This window comes from Mesocricetus auratus, unplaced genomic scaffold, assembly GCF_017639785.1.
Source record: "Mesocricetus auratus isolate SY011 unplaced genomic scaffold, BCM_Maur_2.0 Super-Scaffold_100013, whole genome shotgun sequence".
NCBI lineage: Eukaryota > Metazoa > Chordata > Mammalia > Rodentia > Cricetidae > Mesocricetus > Mesocricetus auratus.
The window spans coordinates 40,427,315-40,437,189 of NW_024429196.1; positions in this window are offsets into that span (position 1 = coordinate 40,427,315).

The window sequence follows — 9,875 nt, forward strand, 5'->3', positions numbered from 1 at the left end:
CATTTTGTTCCTCATTAGGTGATTAGATTTTTTTAAAGGACTTGTGGTACATTCAGATAAGATATTATTCAACACTAAAAATAAACGAGCCATGGGGCCACAAAAAGACATAGGAAAAACTTAAGTGCATAATGCTAAAAAAAGGAAGTCAGTGTGAAAGGTTACTTTATGGCATACTGTGAAAATAAGGCTGCAGAAAGAACTAGGATTACTGTTACTCAGGGTAGAGTGGGCTTTGAACCTACATACTTACATCCTCACCAACTTACAGCTTTGGTTGGCTGAGAAGAATGTGTGTGTATGTGTGTGTGTGTGTGTGCGTGTGAGTGAGTGTGTGTGTATGTGTGTGTGTGTGTGCAGTTTATGTTTCTTCTTTTGAAACTCTGATATCTGTTTGTTAGGTTATCAATTGGCAGTTTTATTCATTTAGTCACATATATATTCTGTAAAAAGGGTATTAATGTCAGCAAAGTATGAATTTCTATTTTTGCTCAAGTTCACTATGAACAAAAACTGCTCTTTAAAAGTAGAAATGTCTTTTTCAAAAAAGATACTGCATTTCTTTCTAAATCTCTGTCCTTCACCAAATTCAGTCAGCAGAATAGCTGAGATGTAAAGAATGTATATCAGTGATTTTGAGTCTCCACTGGTGTATAGATTTGTTGTCAAAACCCATTCCAAATGTGACAATAAATGGAAGTTTCCTCACCTTTCTCAAGTGCTATGCTAATTAAATAGACAATGTTGTCCTCTATTATTCAAGATATACTTTTTATTTATATAGAAACTTTGATTAATGATTTGGGATATTATGCCATCAATTGTGAAAACGAGATTATTTTCATGTTACAAAGTACTTTTTCTGTTTTATAATTGCATTTTAAAATTAGCTTATTAAATTAGGTTTCTATGCGTCTTTCTCCCTCATATATCCTTTTGAAAATATGTTACCTTGTCAGTCTGCCTTTTGTCAGGAAATTGAAATTTGATGGATTTGTTGAAGAAGAGTCCCCTCATAAGGCTAGCTAGAGATACCCACAGAGATAATTGTGACACCTTGGAGAAGATAATGGGATGGAAAAAATGCTAGGAGTGACTTTAGGAGCTGACAGTGACAAACTCATTGCAAAAGGCTAACTCAGTAGCTACAGCCTATAGTAGGTGGATATGGCTCTCTTTCTACCACCTGCAGAATGTGCTCTGAGAATTGATATGCTAGCCTCCTGATCTGTCAATGACCTGACAAGAAACTCAAGCATGAAGCAGGGGCAAAGAGCAGCATGGGGATCTTCGGCAGAGTGAAGCAGTTTAAACCTTAAGAGAAAAGCCCAGGGCGTTAAGAAATTCAACCCATTTGTTTAAACATTTTTTGGTCCTGCCTTTATGAAAATATTAGGGATGTTATGAGTAATTTGTTGCCACATAGGGAATTGATATCACAACTCAGAAAAAAACCTCACACTTACCTTTTGATTTTTCATTCATTAATATCTATAGAGGAGAAGTAATAATAAGTGGTGGCAAACTAGACTCCAAACTAGATAGAAATTTCTAATACAATGTTATGAGAATATAGAATTATTAATGTAAGCCTCCAACTTCAATACTCTAGTCTCATCTGAGTAAATAAAAAGTCTGGGTTCTCAGAAGCAAGTACATAAAAACAATGTTCCTGTGGATATCAATGGGACCCAAAGGCTCGAATGGGCTCTAATTTTAATATAAAAGTTAACATTTCTTCCAAATGAAGAAACTTAGAGAGCTGAAGCATACACTGTCTCTGAATTGGAAAGATTTTGCAGCTACCTGAACAGAGCAAAATCCATAGCCAACAAAGGAATGACTCTGACTGTATATCCCAACAGAAAAACAACTATTCCACCTTCCATACTCTTTATAAGCTACCCTCACCCAGAGCTGTGCTGGGAAACACAGAGAGACCACATTTGAATTATATTATGGTCACTTTCTGTTACTTGTGGAAGAGGGGCTTAAAATATAAATCGAATTTATTTTGCAGAAAAACACATTTTTTGAATAGTTTAGTTTGTTTCTCAAGATTCTTACCTGCTATACTCATTTAGATGGATCAAGAAAGTGAGGAGTTCAGTAATTTTCCTCTACTGGAATAAACTAAATTTGCCATGTGTCTCCCATGAAAAGAATGCTGTCAGGTGATTTTTATGAGCTGAACTGTGAGATGTAAGGGAACAACACCCAAAATAGAGCTACTTGGTGAGTGCTAGGTTAGAAATGGAAATTACAGGTATACAATAGGAGAAGTTGGTGCACTCTGGTTGATTGTCTTCATTTCTCAAGGATGCTAAAACAGATTACTACAAATTTTAGAGGCTTAAAATGACTTGCTGCCTCATGGTTATGGATGTCAGATGTCTCAAACTGTCTTCAAATGATGGTCAAGATGGCTTCACTCCTTCCAGAAGCTCTAAATCACAGTCTGCATCCTTGGTTTTACAGAAGCTAGAGCTGTTTTGCAGTACTTGATCTGTAGCTACTTCCATGTCTGCAGTGCAGTTTCTTCAGATGTTTCCCTACCGAGATAGCCACAGTGACATCTCCTTTCCTTTGCCTTAGACCCTCATGATTACTGGTTTATCTACATAATCCCAGATAATCTTCCTATTTCAAAAACTTTGACTTGTTCCCATGTGCCACATCCCATTTGCTATGCAAGGTCACAGTTTCAGGTTCTATGGATTATAACAGGGATATCTCTTTAGAATCATTCATCAGTCTATCACATAGATCACTACAGTAGTACATACCTAAATACATACCTCAGATTAGTTAGTAAATTCTGTAAGAAAATGTTTTTGAGCCTCATAGGATACGTGGACTGTATTGAAGAAATCTGTGAAGTGATAGTCCTGTTTAATGTGGCAGTTTGCCAGGAGAACCTAACTTAGAGTCTCTGGGACTCATGGCAAGTCTATTGTCAAAACATTACTGAGATTCAAAACAAAAGCCTGTCTAGTTCCTTAAATATAGAAATTCCACTGGGCATAAAACACATGAAGGACCTTCTTTTCTCTGATCAGCAGAGACTTGGAGCTTGTATTTTTCAGATACAAAATTGGGGCTAGTTCAGTGGTAAAGTGCTTACCTTGTTTGTGAAAGGCCTTGTCTTTGAGTCCCAGAATGCAAAAGGAAGGAAGGGAGTAAGTGGGGGAGTAAGGTAGGGAGGGAGAGACAGAGACAGAGACAGAGACAGAGACAGAGAGAAGAAAACATAAAAAGAAAATCAGAAATTTGGGTCTCTATTCCTATTCTTGGATTTAGAAACCTCAATCAACTATCCCAAAGAAAATGTTGGGAGGAGGAAATTTCTAGTAATGAATAACCTCTGAAATAAAAGTATATAGAAACACTATATAATGTATTAGGAATGATCTCAAAGCAGCCTAAAGGAAGGGGATGATAGTGGGGTCACAGAAACAGTATGAAGTCAATCAATAAGCAAGTACACTGAGTTCTTCAGAGAAAGGCTTGGCTATCTTACCTGCATACCTAACCGCATAGACACGTGTGCATACAAGTACAAACAAGTGCATGAATATCCACAAGATTACTGTATTTTATAGTTGTGGATGTAGCAAGACTGAAATAGAAGAGCAATGTGGCAGACTCAACCTCCAGGCAGGATCTCAAACTATAGTCTTGTGTCAAATCTTTTCTTTCTTGAAGCCTTATGGTTAATCTTTTAAGACTTAGTGCTGTTCACGGTATGGCAAATAAGTGTGCATGTGTATGAGGCTCAACTACATATCAAAGACAGTCTTCTGAAAGTCAGCATCGGAACCAAGTTGATCAGATCTACCAAAATCATATCCAGCCATGTCTGGCTTAGTGTTGCATAAAGACGAGATGGATTTTGATGATCCCCAAGGGAGGCCTCACCCTCTCTGAGGAGTGGGTGGGGGTGGGATGGGGAGACGGTTGAGGAAGTGAGAAGATAGGAGAGAGAACTGGATTTGGTGTGTAGAATAAGATTGTTTTTAATTTAAAAAAGCAGTAAGTATTATTTATTGCCTGCCAAGGTGAGCCTTAAAATGAACCATAATATTGTTGGTGATTTTGCTAAGGAAAGCCCTAGTGAAGACTTTTGGGAGAGGATGGGGACAGTATCCTGAGCGTTCTAGGAAAGTACTGTGCCTCTGAGTTAAAACCACAGCTCTTTTACTCACATTCCCTTTTTTGAGATAATGCCTTACTGAGTTTCACAGGTTGGCTTGGAACTCATTTTGTAATACAGTGAGTTCTTGGATGCCTGATTTTCATCTCTGGACCTTCTGAGTATCTAGGACTATAGACCCATGTCATCAAGCCCAATTGTAATAAATATTTAAACTAATACAACCAAGATTATAATGAAACTAGTGGGCATTGTGTGTGGCAGACATCTTGCAGAACCCAAATTGCTAGGTGAAAGGATCTTGCAAGGTTTTAAGAAAACATGAGTCTACAGGCAACATACAATTGGGTATATGGTAAGACCTGCTTTGGAAAATTATGAATTGGGTTTAAGAAAAACTGAATTGAGCCACCAGCAGGATACCAGCTATAGCCAAGTAAATACAGAGCGAGGAAGGGACTAAAGATTCCAAGTATGGAATCCTCCAACTGGAGAAATTGGCTAAAGTAGTAGGAAATTGAGAGAGAGAAGCTTGGAGTGTGTCCCATTGATGGGGAGGGTCATGTCACACAGTCAAAACACACACTTCAGAGTGAAAGAATAGATGAGCAATATCCTCGTTCTCCTGGACACCTCATTCCAAAGTGCTTGTGTATTTTCCATAACTGCTTTTTTGATGAAATATGTATAGATATATATACTCACATTATTACAGCCTATACTGACGTATCTGCATAATTCTTTTTTTATTTCAAATACAGATTTTACCAATATACATTTACTCAGCATTATAAAAACAAGGAAACTGGGCCAGAGAAACTTGAGCTCTTAGGTCTATAAAATGGAAAGTAGACACAAAGCAAGCTGAAATCCACAGGATTAAATCCCATGCATAAAGCTTTAAGATGGACACTTACATCTGCAGCCGAAACTGAAGTTCCTTGTCCCAACTGCAGATTTTTTTCTCTGCACCCTGAGTCACTCTGAGGGCACAACACATATTGCCTATTGAAAAAGGCACTGAAATGTCAGTATGCTGCAGTATCATTCAGAAGATTAAATGCTAATGTTCTCAAGAATCTCATTCAACAGGAAATACTTTCCTCTTCTTTTTTTAAGTAACAGTTGATCTGATGTACTGTAATTAGCTAATGGGTCTAAACCTGTAATTCCCATCAGGCCCTCAGGCTTAAACTGTTTGTGTTTTCAAATCTTGTCAGACAGACTTGTTTTGCAGGAGTTCTGTGCTTTATGGAGCAACTGAGTTTTCGTTTTTGTGTAGAGAATGTAGGATAATTCCTTCTGTCATTAACCCAAAAGTCAACTGTAGCTGTCAGGTAGGACAGAGTAAGTGCACTCGATAAAAACACTTGAAAAATGGGCTAATTAAGGCAAAAGCGAAGGACTTTGGACTTTGGGAAACATCGTTCAGAGATATGTGAACAAGGCCCCTGTTTTACGTTCATATTTTTTGTTTTTGTTTTCTGTTTGTGTTGTTGTTCCATTGGTTGGCTGGTCATTTTTTTAGTAGCTGAAGTCATCAAATTGGAAAGGGAAGGTTATTAATCAGAGAAAAAGCACTAACATGATGGATGGACAGATGGATAAGTGGGTGGATGGATGGATGGATGGATGGATGGATGGATGGACAGAATGATGGACAGATGGATGACTGACTAGTTAGCTGGATGGACTGGCAGACAGGTGGATGGACAGACAGACAGACAGATGGTTGTATGGCTAAACAGAAACATGCATAGGTAAGCATGTGAGGAGGGATATATTAGAATTCACTGTATGATTACAAAAATTGTGAGGGGTCACTTGCAAGCAGGAAACTATGTTCAACCAGTAGTATAAAAAAATTAATTCCTTTTGATCCAGAGGAAGATATTTCTGGCCTGGGTAGTGATCTAACATTCCAAGCTACTGAAAACTTAATGGGACTAATCAAATTGGCCCAGAAAACCACCTGGAAAATGGAACCACCCCTCTGGAAGACTACCCCTAGGGCCACCCCTAGGGAGGCAGGCTCACCTTTAGCCTAACACTGAAGCAATAGGTGGAGTAATTATCCCTTTGACAAGATCCTGTGCTTTTCCTTGTCACAATTCCCAGCCTCCAAACATAGTCCCAATGGGCTACCACATTTAACTGGGTCTGTCTACTTTTTTTGAGTCTCTATTTGTTTTTATTTCTTCATTTCAGATGCTTTTCAGAATATGACTCATACTTTGGACTTACTTATTCTTTCTCCAAACCTCCCATCCCTACCATTGTGCTACTTGCCTTCTATATGACTGAACTGCATGCCAGCTTAATTAAAGTACATGGCTTCCCCCTTTTCTCCTCCATTCTCCTCCGGGCAGCTAATAAGATGTACAGTTTGCCTACACTGGACTTTTCTCTTAAATGATAATTAGTTTTTTTCTTTGAATAATCACTGTCTTTGCTTCACTTTGAAACATTTCCTGTATTTTCCTTCTTTGGGTGGCAGAGGGAACACATCAGGGTAGCAGTGTGGAGGTCCAGTTATTTCAGAATCAGCAGACCCATGAGTGTAACACTTGGTACAGTGCTGAGTACAAAGTTGAAAGCCTGAGAACCTTGAGGATATGAGTCCTGCTGTTCAAGGGAGCAAGGGTGTGCCAGATCCAGGAAAAGGTACATTGCCTTTCTTTGCTTATTTTCTTCCTTTTCTGGCTATGTGCCAAGTGTACAATGCTCACTCATAGATCTTCCCCATACAATCCTTAAATTCTCTCAGGTACTCTCAGAAATGATGCTTTATTATTCTCAGGGTATTCCTTAATCTAGTCAAATTGTGTCTGATTGTTGGTCTTTTAGGAACTTCACCAAGGGTAAGAGTCATTACTAAAGCTAAAACCAACGTAGTTTCCTCCACAACTTGTTCCTTTACCCACTCACACAATAACAAAGCCTCCTAAATATCACTAGTTCCATCTACTCAACTTGAACTATTTCACTCTGCTAATAGACCAATCATCTCTTCTTGGGATGTAAAATGACCGAGATCAATGAGACCTTATGCCAATGATGTTAAACTTATTTAACTCCTATGCTTCTAGAAAGTGAATAGTTAAGAAATTCCCTCATCCTTTTATCAAAAAGTACTCATCCTTTTGTGTTCCAAGAACCCTTAAAAGACTACCATCCCTGCAAAGTGCTAAGGACATTTTCCTCCTTCTTCTGACTTGTCCTTATCCTTGTTTCTTTGAAACATCCAGCCCTTTTCATTTTCATTTTATTTTAAAGAATTTCTTCATTGAGGAAAAAACCTGCAAAAAAGAAAATCATCTTCCTTTCTGCTGCATGTTGTCTTTTGGAGTAGTTGGGTGTATACATGAGTGTGTTATCAGAGTCCTCTAAAAGTGAACGTATCTCACTGAAAATGTTTTCCCTTCATGGACACTCATGGATTCCCTTCATGGACCCTCATGGATAGGCCTCAGGTATCATATTTGTGAGAGGCAATGGAAATATTAGTAGGCAAGGCTGATCTGGAAGAATTAGGTCACTGTAATGCTTGGACTGCATCTTCCTACAATTCTCTGCTACCTGACTGCCATGTGAGTTGCTTCAACTCACTATCCCTTGTTTTGACTGAAGCATCTAAAACCATGAGCTGAAATAAATATTCTTGTTTACTTAAATGGTAGTTTGTTATAACAATGAGACAATGAAGAAACTTGTATCACAGTTACATAATTATGATACTTGTTATGAGTCTGTACTCACATTTCTTGCACACACTGAATTTGTTGAAGGGGAAAACAGCAGATTTGAAAACATGCGGATTTGAGACATGTCAAAGTTTTCTGAGTTTAGCTTAGTGAGTAATTTTAGTGAGTTAAGAATGCTGATTTTAAAAAGATAACAAAATTCTGCTTATGAAATTTTGATAAAAACAAGGGCTGTGTTGGAAACTGAAGTAGAGGTCAATTGTGATCTTGATGATGAATTAATTCATTTGGCAGAGGAGAGTACAAGGAATCTAGCATTAAGTCTATGGCATGACCACCACTAGCTGGTTTTAGTCTGGTGAGAATCATAAACAAAATGTAGAAGGGATGAATTTGAGAAATGTTCAGTTCTGTCTAAAAGAATGTATAATTTTGAGGCTTAAAGGCATACATTCTAAATCAATTGGTACCATGAAGAATAAACCAAATAAATTTTTATCAGGACAATAGGGAAGATGACTGAGAGCATCACAGTAATTAACCAACCCCTCTGTATATATGGCAGATGATGGGCTTTTAAAAGACTTTCCCTTGAAAAGAGAATGCCTCTAGAATATCCCACTCATACAAGACTCCATAAAAATGTAACTCCTTGGTACTTTTTAAACCATTTTGGCCTCAAGTTACTTAGAGGTCAATATGATCCCAGATTATGAAGAACTAGTTACTATTCAAGCTAGGGAAGACCTTGGCCTTATCCACACACTTCTAGTTTTGCAGGTATATAGAATGCAAGAATCATAGGGCCATGACAGCTTTCACCCATATTTAAAAGGATGTCCAAGAGGGAAAGCAACATGTGATAGTTTTGCGAATGTGAGACAGTCCCTTAAAGGGTGATATAAGAAGCAGTGAAGTTGAACTGAAGATGCAGTAGAAATCCAAAGAAATTGGAGATGGCCAGGAATATACTCATCTTCTATGAAAAACTGTAAACAACAGCATACCCAGGACAAGGAAGAGACCATGAAAACTATAAGAGGCAGGGCAAAGGGGAGCCAAAGCCCTTTGAAGCTCCTGTTTTACTAGATGCCCTGGAAGTTTCACATGGAGCTGTATTGAGTGCTTGTCCTGTGGGCTTCAGTTATTCTTGGCAATGATTAAATGTATTTGGCATTGTGAGATGACACAAGTCTTTGGAAGACAGAGGCTTATTGTTGTAGATTAAATAAGGTATTGAAAACTTTAAGTAGTAGGACCTATGTAAAGAAAATGGGTAACTTCAGACATGTTTGAGAAGCCTTATCTTGTTTTTATGTTTCCTTGATGCCATGATATGAATTCCCCAGCATAATGAACTGAAACCTTGAGCCAAAAAAATGCATCTTTTCCCTCTTACGTGTTTATCCTAGGTATTTTGTCAGAGAATGAGAAAAGCTACTCCAACATCCTACACAGGAGTATCTATTAACCCACAGAAACATGAATGGTTATTCTCCTTCACTCTTGGATTGATATATCCCTAGTTGTCTAGTCCCAGGGACTCCTAAATTTGCCCATATACTATTATTACAAGAGGAAAATGTATCTTGACTCTAGCCGCAGGGCCTACTCATAAATATAAAATAATCCTCACTGGACTATGAGAACACAGGTTCAAATAAGAGGCATGGGAGAAATTGCCAAATACTTTTGAGGGCAAACTCTCTTAGGCTGCATTTTCCAATGAGGCAGATATTCAGCCAACACATTTATTTTGAAAACTTCTTTTGTTTGTTTTTTGTTTTAGTTTGGTTTTTATTTTGTTTTGTTTTTGTTGTTTTAGTTTGGTTTTTATTCATTTTTATTTTGTGTTAAAACTGTTTATATCTGTAGCATACTCAATCAAAATGCTCATATCCAGATTTATAAATGTTTGTAAAAGGCCATGTGAGTGTTGGCTTACACTTATGAACACTTTGAGCTTTTCTTTTTTTTTTTAAATAAATTTTAATTACAATAGAAACAATCCTATTTTA